Raw genomic sequence first — 12,088 nt, forward strand, 5'->3', positions numbered from 1 at the left:
AAGCACCAACCGCGGCTAATTTCAGGTAAGTGCTTCAGTGTGTGAGAGAGAAAAAAAAGAGAGAGAGCTCAACGGTGCTAATTTAACTTGGCGGCTAGGTAATTGCCTTTGCAGTTCGCTATCACTATCTGAGGGGGACAGGCTGGGTGGTCCTGGGGAGCCAGCTGGGATGGAGGCTAAACGATTGGTGGCACTGGGGGAAGTTTTGTGGAATGAGCTGGAAGTTCTCAGCTGCCAGGTGACCTTTCATCTTGTCCAAATGGTGCCAGATCAGTGGGAGCGGATGGTGTTCATTAGCTGTTAGCAGAGAGCCTTTGTACAGTTGTCCATATTTGTCCAACTGATGAGCGGCTAGCAGTCAACATTCTCTGCTGTCACACATGGGAGACCTCCACTCAAATCCTAGACAGGTTGATTTATCATCTTTTCTTGATAAAATGCCCCCAGAACCCTTAAAAATTACCTATTGTTTTCAGAACTTTTGCCAAAGCTCCAGTCAGGTCTAGAGATGAAACATTTGCCTCTGCTGTCCTATGACAGTTTATGGCAGTGGAAAGAGGGGATGTGAGGATTGTGGGGAAATATCCTGGCCCACTTTTTCTGGGATATTCCCAAACTTTGTCATGCTTTTCATTTTTTGTGAATGCTTCCTGCTGGAAAGGGATGCCAAATACACAGCCCTGGAGGTGATCAGACGTCCGTCCTATTTACACACACAGCAAGGACAATCTGAGCAGCAGCACTAATGCAAAATTCACACACATGCTTGCACTACTCTGCACTAGTGCATGAATTTGGAAGTTAGAAGGCAGCTTGGTTATCTATGCCTTTGAATGACTAATGCTTCTTAGTCCTCCCTGGAAGGACCTTCCTCTAGAGATGAGAGGGAAGTTCAGTCTCCATAACCTACCCAGTACTTGACTTTCTGTTGAGACAGTCAGAGGGGGACCATTTCACACCAGTGGCACTGATGATTTTTCTGACATGGATGCTCGTCCCGCTGAGACTTGGACTAGGATGAGGGTGGTCCTAATTTTGAGACTGTAATGGGTTTCCACCCACCACAAGAGTGACCCCTCCTGACTGGGTGTGGCATAGCAGCTTTCTTCGCCTATGGCATCCCCTGCCAATGGTCACTCCTTTGCTGTAGTGGTCACTCTTCCTGTAGTTCACAGTTCCCCGTTTGCAATTCATCTCTCCAGCTAGGTCAACATATGGTCTCCCCTTCTGGGGTATCGAAGTCTCTCCAGACCAACTGTCTGCATGGTACCTCCAACAGTCCTGCACCACTTCCCAGTGACTGTAGGGGAACCCAGGCCCTTCCTCTACACTGGGTTCCAGCCCAGGGACCCTATAACAAGCAGCCACAGTCTGCACAGTCTCCCTCTTGCTGTTTCCCTGGGCTTCCTCCTACCCTCAGACTTTCTTTCTTCACAATTCATCTGGGATTGACCCTAGGGCTAGTTCTCCTTCTCTCTCCTCCGCTACTAGCAAATAACAGCAGATCCTCCCCTTACAGCCCTCTTCTGCTACAAACTCCCTCTCTTTATATTCCTTGCCCAGCTTCTCTCCCAGCTGGGCATCAGCAGCAGTTAGTAATTTATACAGCCTTGTGCCTACCTCCAGGCGCAACTATGAAAGTTATTTGGCCTCTTCTGGGCCACCTTAACCCCTTCAGTGGTGGGGTGGGCTGAACACTCCATCACAGGGACCAATAAAACATTCTTCAAACTTATTTTGGCTTGACACAATGCCATTGCTATAGCACTGTGCAGTGAGTGATGGGACAACATGATGCAGGAGTTTGCCCTGGGTTGTCGCTTCAGTAATTCATATGTCACTAAGAAAATATTTATTTTACTGGTGTGACAGATCCATGCCAGTCCTCTTCACTTCCCAGTAAGCACCCCTACTCCTCCTTAGACTGCCCCTAATGGTGGGGTATTTGGGAAGCTGTTCAGACCAGGGGTGGGAAAACTATGTCCCAAAGGCTGGCTCCAGCCTGCCAGCCATTTTAATCCAACCCTCGAGCTCCCGCTGGAGAGCAGGGTCTGTGGCAGGGTTGTGGGCCACACCACATGGCTCCTGGAAGCAGCAGCATAGCTGCACGCTGCCCCTGCCCCAAGCACCATCCCTGCAGTTCCCACTGGCCGGGAACCAAAGCCAATAGGAGCTGCAGAAGCGGTGCCTGCAAATGGGGCAGCATGCAGAGTCATTGGGCTGCACCTCACATAGAAGCCAGAGAAGGGACATGCCGCTGCTTCTGGGAGCTGCTTGAGGTAAGTGCCACTTGAAGCCTGCACCACTGAGCCTCTCCCCACACCCCAACCTCCTGCCCCAGCCCTGCTCCCCCTCCTGCCCTCTTGCACCCCAAATCCATCATTCCTAGCCCCATCCCAGAGCCTGCACCCTCAGTCTGAGCCCCCACCCCCTTCTTCCCCCCCTCGCACCACACTCCCCAGCCCAGAGCCCCCTCCTGCTTCCTGGGAGGGGCTCTGGAGTGTCTCTTTGCTCAGTTTCTGTGTCTCTTTGCTCAGCAGCCTCTGCAGCTGCTGTACAATTTATTTGTAAGGAACCATCTGGGACATATAACAAGACCTAGTGTTGTGAGGGCCTTGGGTAGAAGACCAGCCTTGCTACAATGCCTGCATAATGAGGCTGAGTTAAAACCCGAGTGGCAGCCTTCACTCAGCATGCCAGTGCATGAGTGTGATTTATGTTTCATGTTTAACAATATTTCATTTGGATGCCTGAGTTTCAGGATCTGTAGCCTCTTAAATGTTTGAAGGGGGTAAATGCCAACAAAAGTACTCAGCAATTGTGATCTCCCATTGGCTTTGCACACATATAATAATAAACTTTCACATCACCTAGGGTAGGTCACTATGGTGAAAAAATTATCCCCCTTTTACAAACGGTGATAGTGACGAAGCGAGGTTGAGGGACTCACCCAAGGCCACACTAATTCATAGATTCATAGACTCTAGGACTGGAAGGGACCTCGAGAGGTCATCGAGTCCAGTCCCCTGCTCTCATGGCAGGACCAAATACTGTCTAGACCATCTCTGATAGACATTTATCTAACCTACTCTTGAGATGGAGATTCCACAACCTCCCTAGGCAATTTATTCCAGTGTTTAACTACCCTGACAGTTAGGACCTTTTTCCTAATGTCCAACCTAAATATCCCTTGCTGCAGTTTAAGCCCATTGCTTCTTGTTCTATCATTAGAGGCTAAGGTGAACAAGTTTTCTCCCTCCTCCTGATGACAAACTTTTAGATACCTGAAAACTGCTATCATGTCCCCTCTCAGTCTTCTCTTTTCCAAATTGTTGGTGGTAGGCCCAGGATTAGAATTTAGGAATTCCTGGCTCGGTGTCTGATGCCTAGTTGACCTCAACAGAAAAGGAGGAGCTGCGTGGGAGTGGGGGTGGGTTTGCCAGGGGCTCTTACTAGCAGGAATGAGAGGACACTGACTGTAAGCTGAATACTAGGAATATTATTCCTAACAGCAGGTCAGTGGAGTAGTCTCCTCATGAAAGTGGTGGAAATTCCTTTCCATGAATCATGTAAACTGGACTGGGCAGAGGCCTGGAGAATACACTGTGGAGAGCAAAGCTATAAGGCAGAGGCTTGAAGTAACTGACCTAAGATCATCTTTCCAGTCCCTAATTTGTATTATTCTGTACTTATTAATGCTCATCATCTAAAAACATAATTGAAAAATAGTACGTTAAGCAACATACCATTTCTTCAGAGTAAAATTCTACTATTGTAATACTGAGCATCAACATCTTGTGCAAAGCTAGCAGTAGCAAGATGCTTTCAATGGACTTTCCCCCACTCATGGCTCAACTAAGACAGGCTACCACCACCACCACCACCACCCCAACAGGCCCCAATGGCTGACTGCAGTGTATTTTAGATATGTGGATACATCAAGATAAATCCCCCGCCCACGTTGCCTTGTTACTGTCCTTCTCAGGGTTCCATTTGTTCTGATGAAGGATGACTATTTCCCTGTGGGTGGCTATGCTGGGGGGGCCTTTCTGCTTCAGTACTGTTGATTTATCTGATACCCATAGGAGGCAGCAAAGTGAAAGAGGTTCTGGCACAGAAAGGATGTGGAAAAGCAGTCACATGCTTGCTGTGACTGACCGCGCTGTGAAGTATGCATCTTGTATTGCTAAACGCTGGGTATTTATTTCAGCTTTATCAGTGTGATGGATAGTTTAGGTATATTGAAGGACAAGATAGTAATAACAATGGCCATGATTACTATTTTTCATATTTCCTTTAAGAGCAATATTATATTACTAGGCTCTGTGCGCGTCGCTTTATTTATTAGCTGCCATTTAGCAATCTCTTCCATCTTTGTTTTATTAAAGTTAGAGGCGCTATTAAGGAGTCAGCTGACAGGAGGTTCATGGCTTCCTGGAGCCAAGTGCCTCGCAGCAGACAGCTCCACTGGGCAGCCACCCTCCAAATAAACCCATTTCTGTCTTTCTTTAGACTGATGTTGAGTTCAAAACTCCAGACACAGAAGCAAGCAACATTTAAAATGTGTTTCATAAATAAATCTGCCCTAACACCTGGGCTTAGGAGGAGTTTGGAAAGACTGTGGAGAATGACTACCAGACGGCCTCAAAGGTGTTCTGGCAAAACGTTCGTCGCCTTAGGAGGGATCGGTGGGACATTGCCCAAGCTGTTCTCAGCAAGGGTGGTGAAATGCTGACCTCGAGGGATATGCCCTCTCTTCAGGAGGCAGTACCAGAAACCTCCAGTGAGATCGGGTCTATTTCTGTTGTTGAGGTCATTACGGTGGTAAAGTGCCTTTGTAGCAGTAAGGCAGCTGGGTTGGACGCAAGACGTTGGAATCACTGGACAATATTGGGGTGTCGTGGTTAACGTGCCTCTTCAATGTTGCATGGAAGGCGGGTGCAGTACCTCTGAACTGGCAAACCAGGGTGGTGGTCCCTCTCTTAATGTCTAACTACCTTTGAGGAACTGGACCGCCACCTCTCTGTGCCTCAGTTTCCCCATCTGCAAATGGTGACAGTGACACTTCGCAGTAGGGGAATAGTGAGAGTTAAATAAATATTTGTACTTGCTTTGAAAGGGCCAAGTGTTGTTATTTTCACAGGAAGATCATGAAACCCTCTGGTTTAATTGGGGGCATAGCACGTATAAGCATAAAGTATGTATTGTAAAAAAGGCTTCTTTGCAAGGAAAACAGAAATGTATTATTAATAATTATTAATTTGTACATGGCCATAGGTGTGGTAGGCACTTCAGAGGCTGGAAAAATGCCAAGAGATCCCTTCCCCCATGTATCTTCCTGGGTGTTTGAATTAAGGAGAGAGTGGGATGAACGGTGCCCTGTAGGAGGCACTGTTAAAAGTTGTCTATTTAAATGAAATGCCTTGTGTGGGATTTTACCTTAGAACTGCACCTCTTGCCTCTGTGAAGTGGAATCTGATGAGATAGGAGCACACCTTGGAAAAGCCCAACACAACAAGTTGTGACAAACTGCCATGCAAAGTATGTCGCACGCCTACTTGTACGTCTGCATATGACCCTCTTAGTCACCTCCCATTAAAGAGAGCAGTTCAATAGAGGAGCCCAGTACCGACAGCAGACACACTGCACACAAGTGGGTTATCATTATCCTATGCACACCTTAGCCTCCCGCACCCCAGACATATACACGTCCTAAAGAGGAGTGAGTTGCAGAAAGGCAGTCTCCTTGACCTTGATTATACATGTCTGGCAGATGAGCTGTGCATCCCAGCAGCACCAGGATTACCTCAGCCCTGGAAGATTTTCTTGTTTCAGAGAAGCGGGAAAGCCGAGTCAGGTTATTCCTCTCTGCTTCTCTAGCTTGTGTAACCAGGTCACTCTGCAGTTGACAGCTCATCATTCTGAGTAGAGTGGCAGCTGCTGCTGCTGACTGGTTAAAAAAATTGAAAGACCTATGACTACTCGCACAGAAGGGGGGGATGGGAGAGCAGCCACATGAAAACTCCAGAAAAACACAGCAAAGAGGCTTTGAAATTCCTGAGCAGCAAAGAGCCTCAGAAAATAACACGCAAAGGCACAACTATGTTCACAAGGCACGTTAGCTACAAGGACAACCCTTTTCATGGTCCCCCCGGCTATCGTCTTGTCTGATAACAAGATCTAGGTTTACCTATTTCATAGCCAGACAAAGAGCAGTCAGATAAATCCAGAGGCGGAAACATTTTAACATGTGCAAATCAGTTTAGCGGCATGCTGTTTGGTATTTACTCTTTGGAAGGGTTGTTCTTTTCCAGCTCTGCCCCCCGCCCCCGTGGCCCCATGTTGGAAAATTAATATCAGCCAAAGCGTGGAGCCTACAAATCCTCGTGCTGCTTTTCAAATAGATTTCGCTTCATGTTTGGAATGTCAACAAAGTTATTATTGGTTCGGACAGTACAACATTGCAGCAAATCAGCCAAAGCTAATTCCCCTTGCCACGGACAGGGGCAGAATGGTAATTACCACCTTGAGCAGCTAATGCAAAAGGATTAGGGATTAGATGGAGCAAAAAGCATTTGGCCCTTTCAGGTTTACTTCATCTAGTACAATGCAAGACGATTCATGTGGACGGCTGCAGCACCCTGTATACAAAGGAGCGCAGAAGGCAAGCTGGCCTGTAAAGCCTCAGCATTGAATTGTTTCCCAGCAGTCACTGGGGTGGCTCAGGGGCGTGGCAGTGAAATGACAGAGTCTTTCATCTCTAGGTTGTTGCTTTGAATCCAGAAGAGGTCACTGATGACTGATTTTATCATCTGCTCAATTACTTGTGTGAGATAAGTGGTAGGTTCTTATAAGAATGGCCATACCAGGTCAGAGCAATGGCCCCTTTAGCCTAGTAGCCTCTCTCTGACAGTAACCAGTGACAGATACTTCAGAGTGAATCAACAAAACAAGATAATTTTAAGCGATTCATCCGCTGCTGACCAGTCCCAGCTTCTGGCATTTGGAGGCTTAGAGACACCCAGATCATGGGGTTGCGTCCCTGGCCATCTTGGCTAATAGCCTCCATGAACTTATCTAAATCTTTTTTTAACCCAGTTGTACTTTTGGCCTTGACAACATCCTACGGCAACAGGGTCCACAAGTTGACTGTGCACTGTGTGAAGTACTTCCTTTTGTTTGTTTTAGACCTGCTGGTTATTAATTTCATTGGGTGAACCCCCTGGTTCTTGTGTTATGTGAAGGGGTAAATAACACTTCCCTATTCACTTTCTCCACATCATTCACGATTATATAAACCTCTATCATATGTCCCCTTCATCATCTCTTTCAAGCTGAACAATGCATTTTTTTAAATCTCTCCTCATATGGAAGCTGTTCCATATCCATCATTTTCATTGCCCTTCTCTGCACCTTTTCCTATTCTAGTATATCTTTTATGAACTTGAGTGACCAAAACTTCACCCAATAGTCAAAATGTGGGTGTACCATGAATTTAAATAATGGTTTTATGATATTTTCTGTTTACTTATCCCTTTCCTAATAGTTTCTAACATTCTGTTAGCTTTTTTGACTGCTGTTGTGCATTGAATGGATATTTTCAAAGAACATGGCTCTAAGATCGCTTTCTTGAGTGGTAACAGCTAATTTAGACCCCTGTTGTTTTGTATGTACAACTGGGATTATGTTTTCCAATGTACATTACTTTGCATTTATCAACACTGAATTTCATCTGTCATTTTGTCACCCAGTCATCCACTATTGTGATATTCCTTTGTAACTTTTCACAGTCTGCTTTGGACTTCACTATCTTGAGTAATTTTGCCACCTCACTGTTTACCCCTCTTTTGCAGATCATTTATAAATATGTTGCACAGCACAGGTCCCAGTACACATCCTTGAGGGACCCCGCTATTTACCTCTCTCCATTGTGAAAACTGACCATTTATTCCTATCCTTTGTTTTCTATCTTTTAACCAGTTACTGATCCACTAGACCTTCCCTCTTATCCCATGACTGCTCAATTTGCTTAAGAGCCTTTGGTGTGGGAACTTGTCAAAGCCTTTCTGAAAGCCCAAGTACACTATATCCACTGGATCAACCTTGTCCACATGCTTGTCAACAGCCTCAAAGAATCCTAATAGATTGGTGAGGCAAAATTTCCTTTTACAAAAAATGTGTTGACTCTTCCCCAATGTAACGTTCATCTGTGTGTCTGATAATTTTGTTCTTTTACTATAGTTTCAGCCAATTTGCCTGACACTGAAGTTAGGCCAACCAGCATGTAATTGCCATGATCACCTCTGAAGCCATTTAAAAAAAAAATCAGTGTTACATTAGCCCTCTGGTTCAGAGGCAGATTTAAGCAGTAGTTTACACACCAGTCAGTAGCTCTTCAACTTCATATTTGAGTTCCTTCAGAACTCTTGGGTGAATACTATCTGGCCCTGGTGACTGTTTAAATTATCAATTTGTTCCAAAACCTCTTCTATTGACACCACTGTGTGGGATAGTTCTTCCAATTTGTCACCTAAAAGCAATATACGAGGATCTCTCCCATAGCCTCTGCAGTGAAGACCGATGCAAAGAATTCATTCAGCTTCTTCATAACGGCCTTGTCTTCCTGGTGTGCTTCTTTAGCATCTTGATCATCCAGTGGCCCCACTGACTGGCACGTTTCCTGCTTCTGATGTACTTTTAAAAAGGTCTGCTGTTAGTCTTTGTCTCCTTAACTAGTTGCTCTTCAAATTCTGTTTTTGGCCAGCCTCATTATACTTTTACACTTGACTTGACAGAGGTATGCTCCTTTCTGTTTTCCGCAGTAGACTTTGACTTCCAGTTTTTAAAGGATGCCTTTTTGTCGCTAACCATCTCTTTTACTCTGTTGTTTAGCCATAGTGGTATTTTTTGGTCCTCATTACTTTTTTTTTTATTTTGGGGGTAGATATTTAGTTTGAGCCTCTGCTATGGCTTTTTTAAATAGTCTCCATGTAGTTTGCAGGCATTTCACCCTTCTGACAGTTCCTTTTAATTTCTTTGGCCACATGACAACAGGCACCAATTAGCTCTTCTGTTAAAAGTGTTAACAGAGAGACTAAAGATATAGTGGTGGGACAGTGTGGGAGGGGCTTTCCCTATTGTTGCCTAAACTGTTCCTGTCAAGCTCTCCCACAGCAGCACATTTCACCAGAGCTGCCTCCATCACCCTACTCATGTTCACTAACACAGAGGAATGTGAGGGGATAGTATGTCCCATAAGGATAGTAGTACCTAGGGTTCAGCCCACCCTGGTCATGTGGTGCAGCCATTTAAGATTTTGAAAGGTCTGATATTTTCATACAAGGACCTTGGTGATACTAACAAGAGAGGAAGCGGTTAGGGAGAAAATCCCATCACTGATTCTTTAAGGGCTCTGGGACAGGAGCCTTAGGCAGGGCAAGGCTCTCCTCTCACCCAACCAAGTAGGATGAGCTGTAAAGAGGGGAACCCGTATATATCCTGCCTCCTCCTTGTAGCAGAGGAGATGCCAGTAGAAGGCTGCTTGCTGAACTCGCTGAGCTTGATGAATTGGGGAAAAGGGGCCAGCAGAGGGAGAAGCTGGGTGAGGCCCTGCAGCAGGCTAAATTACAACCCAGCTCCACAGAGGGGAGCTGGGGACTCCTGGCTTAAGGAGGGCAGTAATAACTGCCTGAATTACCCAGCTCCAGGAGGTGGGCTAGGCACCTGCATTAAGGAGAGAGCAGGTGCATTTTTCACTGAAGTATTGTCTGTTTCAGGAGGATATCTTGAGACTCCTGTTTTGAGAGAGTGACCATTTGAAGTATAGTCCCAGCTCCAGGAAGGGGACCAGGACAAGACGGCTGACCAGGACTCTTATGTGGCCCAAGATGGGGGTGAATGAGGTGACTAACAAAGCAAGTTACATATTACAGAAAGACACGAATTAGATGCCATGACAAGAGAACCTGTTTTGAACCAGATGAGTTGGAGTAAGGGACTGGAAGAACTGGGGGCAGGACCGGTGCTAGAGTTTTTCGCGCCCCACGCGCCGCTCCCACGGCTCTGGTGCAGCTGCCGCCTCCATTTCTCCAGAGGGTCCATTGGTCTGTGGCTCCGGTGGAGCTGCCGCAGCTGTGCCTGTGGGAGGTCCACCGGAGCCACGCGGGACCAGCGGACCGTCCGCAGGCACGACTGTGGCAGGTCCACCAGAGCCGCCTGCTGCCCCCCTCCCCGGCAAAATGCTGCCCCCCGAAAATCCTGGCACCCTAGGTGATTGCCTAGTTCGCCTCAATGGAAGAGCCAGCCCTTACTGGGGGTGGGTGGGAGGGGGAGAGATTCTGAGTGCAATGCACTCACAGGACCACAAGGTGGTATGCTGGAGGCCAGCACACCACATCAAGGACCAAATCCCTTTCAGAACTGTGCTGAAGCACTAACATCCAGCTCCGACAGAGACGTTGCAGCTTTTTTAAGACAGTGGGCTGTCTGACAGTGATCTGCAGGATAATGCCGGGCTTGGGATACAGTTGCAAGTATTGCCTGGAGGATGCTGAAAGTACATCACAGAGCTTTCAGAAAGGCAGCATGACAGATTTTGCAGGACTCCTGGAGAAGTGCCTCTGTGCTCCTAAAGCAATAGTGCCCAGAGGCTAGGCCTGCGGGATTCAGGGGAGGATCTGGCTCTTTGGGTGGATCTGAGACCATCAGCACTTCTTCCCTGTTTACAAGATCTAAAGCCAGCCTGTTGCCCATACTCACAGTCCCGTACTGGCCCCTGGGGATGTAGCCAGCTCTGCCTGCTCCTACTTCCCCTCACCAGGAATGCTGCAGGCTCTGGAGCCCCCATTAGACACAGATTTGCCCAGGAGAGTGACTCAGACTTTGTAACCACATTGTGTCTGGATGGCTCATAGGGCTGGGTACAGCTTGCAGTTGAGGTAGAGCAGTGCTGCCACTGGTGTGGTATGTCCAGCAGGGCAAAGTAATCCCATCCCTACAGAGCATGGCTCCCTCCCCGCCACATACTCGCACATTCATGTGCATTGCTGCTGTGCCATTTGTGTGTGTTGTGTCTTTGCCTTTGGACATGGAGACAAATAGCTGGACTTCCCTCCATCGCCCCATGTGAACATTTACTCGGTCCAGAACTGGTCCTAGGGCTGGGCAGGTGTGACTGCACTTGGTGCCCCTAGTCAGTCCCCAGCTGGTGGGCTGACCCACGGAAGGCCCCCTTTCACGTTTGGAGCAGCCCTACACAAGTCTCTGCTACCTGGCTTCAGCAAGGAGCTGGAGCAGGGTCAGGGGTGCACTCCATCCAGGGAGCAGAGAAAGGAGGAGGTGGCTCCCCTGGCTCTCACTCTCCATGGAGAATGAAGGGAGCTCAGACACTGTGGCTGAGCCTCTCTCCTTTGGCCCAGGTCTGAATCCCCCTCCCATTTACCTCCTGGAGCCCAGCAGTTTGCCCACTGCCCCTTCCAGGGCTGGCAAAGGTACAGGTGCAGCAGCAGAAAAGCCCTCCCAAGAGATGGGAAGGGAGATGGCAATAATTGATTTGGGAGGATGATGGGGGTGCACTGATATTGGGGGTTCTGCTTGATGGTGGGGGGTTGGTGATATTGGGGGGGATTGATGCTTTTCAGTGGTTCCATTGCTGGGAGTGGCCTGAAGTGGTGATGAAGGCTGAATGAGCACCGACTCCAATACCCCCGCCCCCCGCATGGGGCTGTGGCAGTTGTGCTACATGGAGCACTTGGTAAAACTTGGCTAAATTCTCTCTCCATAAATGTTTTTCTTCCTTCCTGGATTCTCTGTGCTATTTCAGCTGGATTTGGGATTCTATTTCACTTCGTGTCCTCTACTCTCAGGCTGTGGTGGAGTTGTTAAACAGCTGCCTCACTCCACTCCCGACGTGGCTAGATTTCAGTGTGGATTAAATGATTCCTGTCGCTACAGCATGCAGTTTGTAAAGGGCTTTGATAATCCCCGGGATGGGAGGTCCTATAGAAATACAGGACGGCATTTAATATTATAGGAGGTGGGACAGACCCATCACAGTCGCATGCTCCTCTTTGGTTCCAGATCAAACTTC

The sequence above is a fragment of the Gopherus evgoodei genome, chromosome 4 (genome assembly GCF_007399415.2).
Source record: "Gopherus evgoodei ecotype Sinaloan lineage chromosome 4, rGopEvg1_v1.p, whole genome shotgun sequence".
NCBI lineage: Eukaryota > Metazoa > Chordata > Testudines > Testudinidae > Gopherus > Gopherus evgoodei.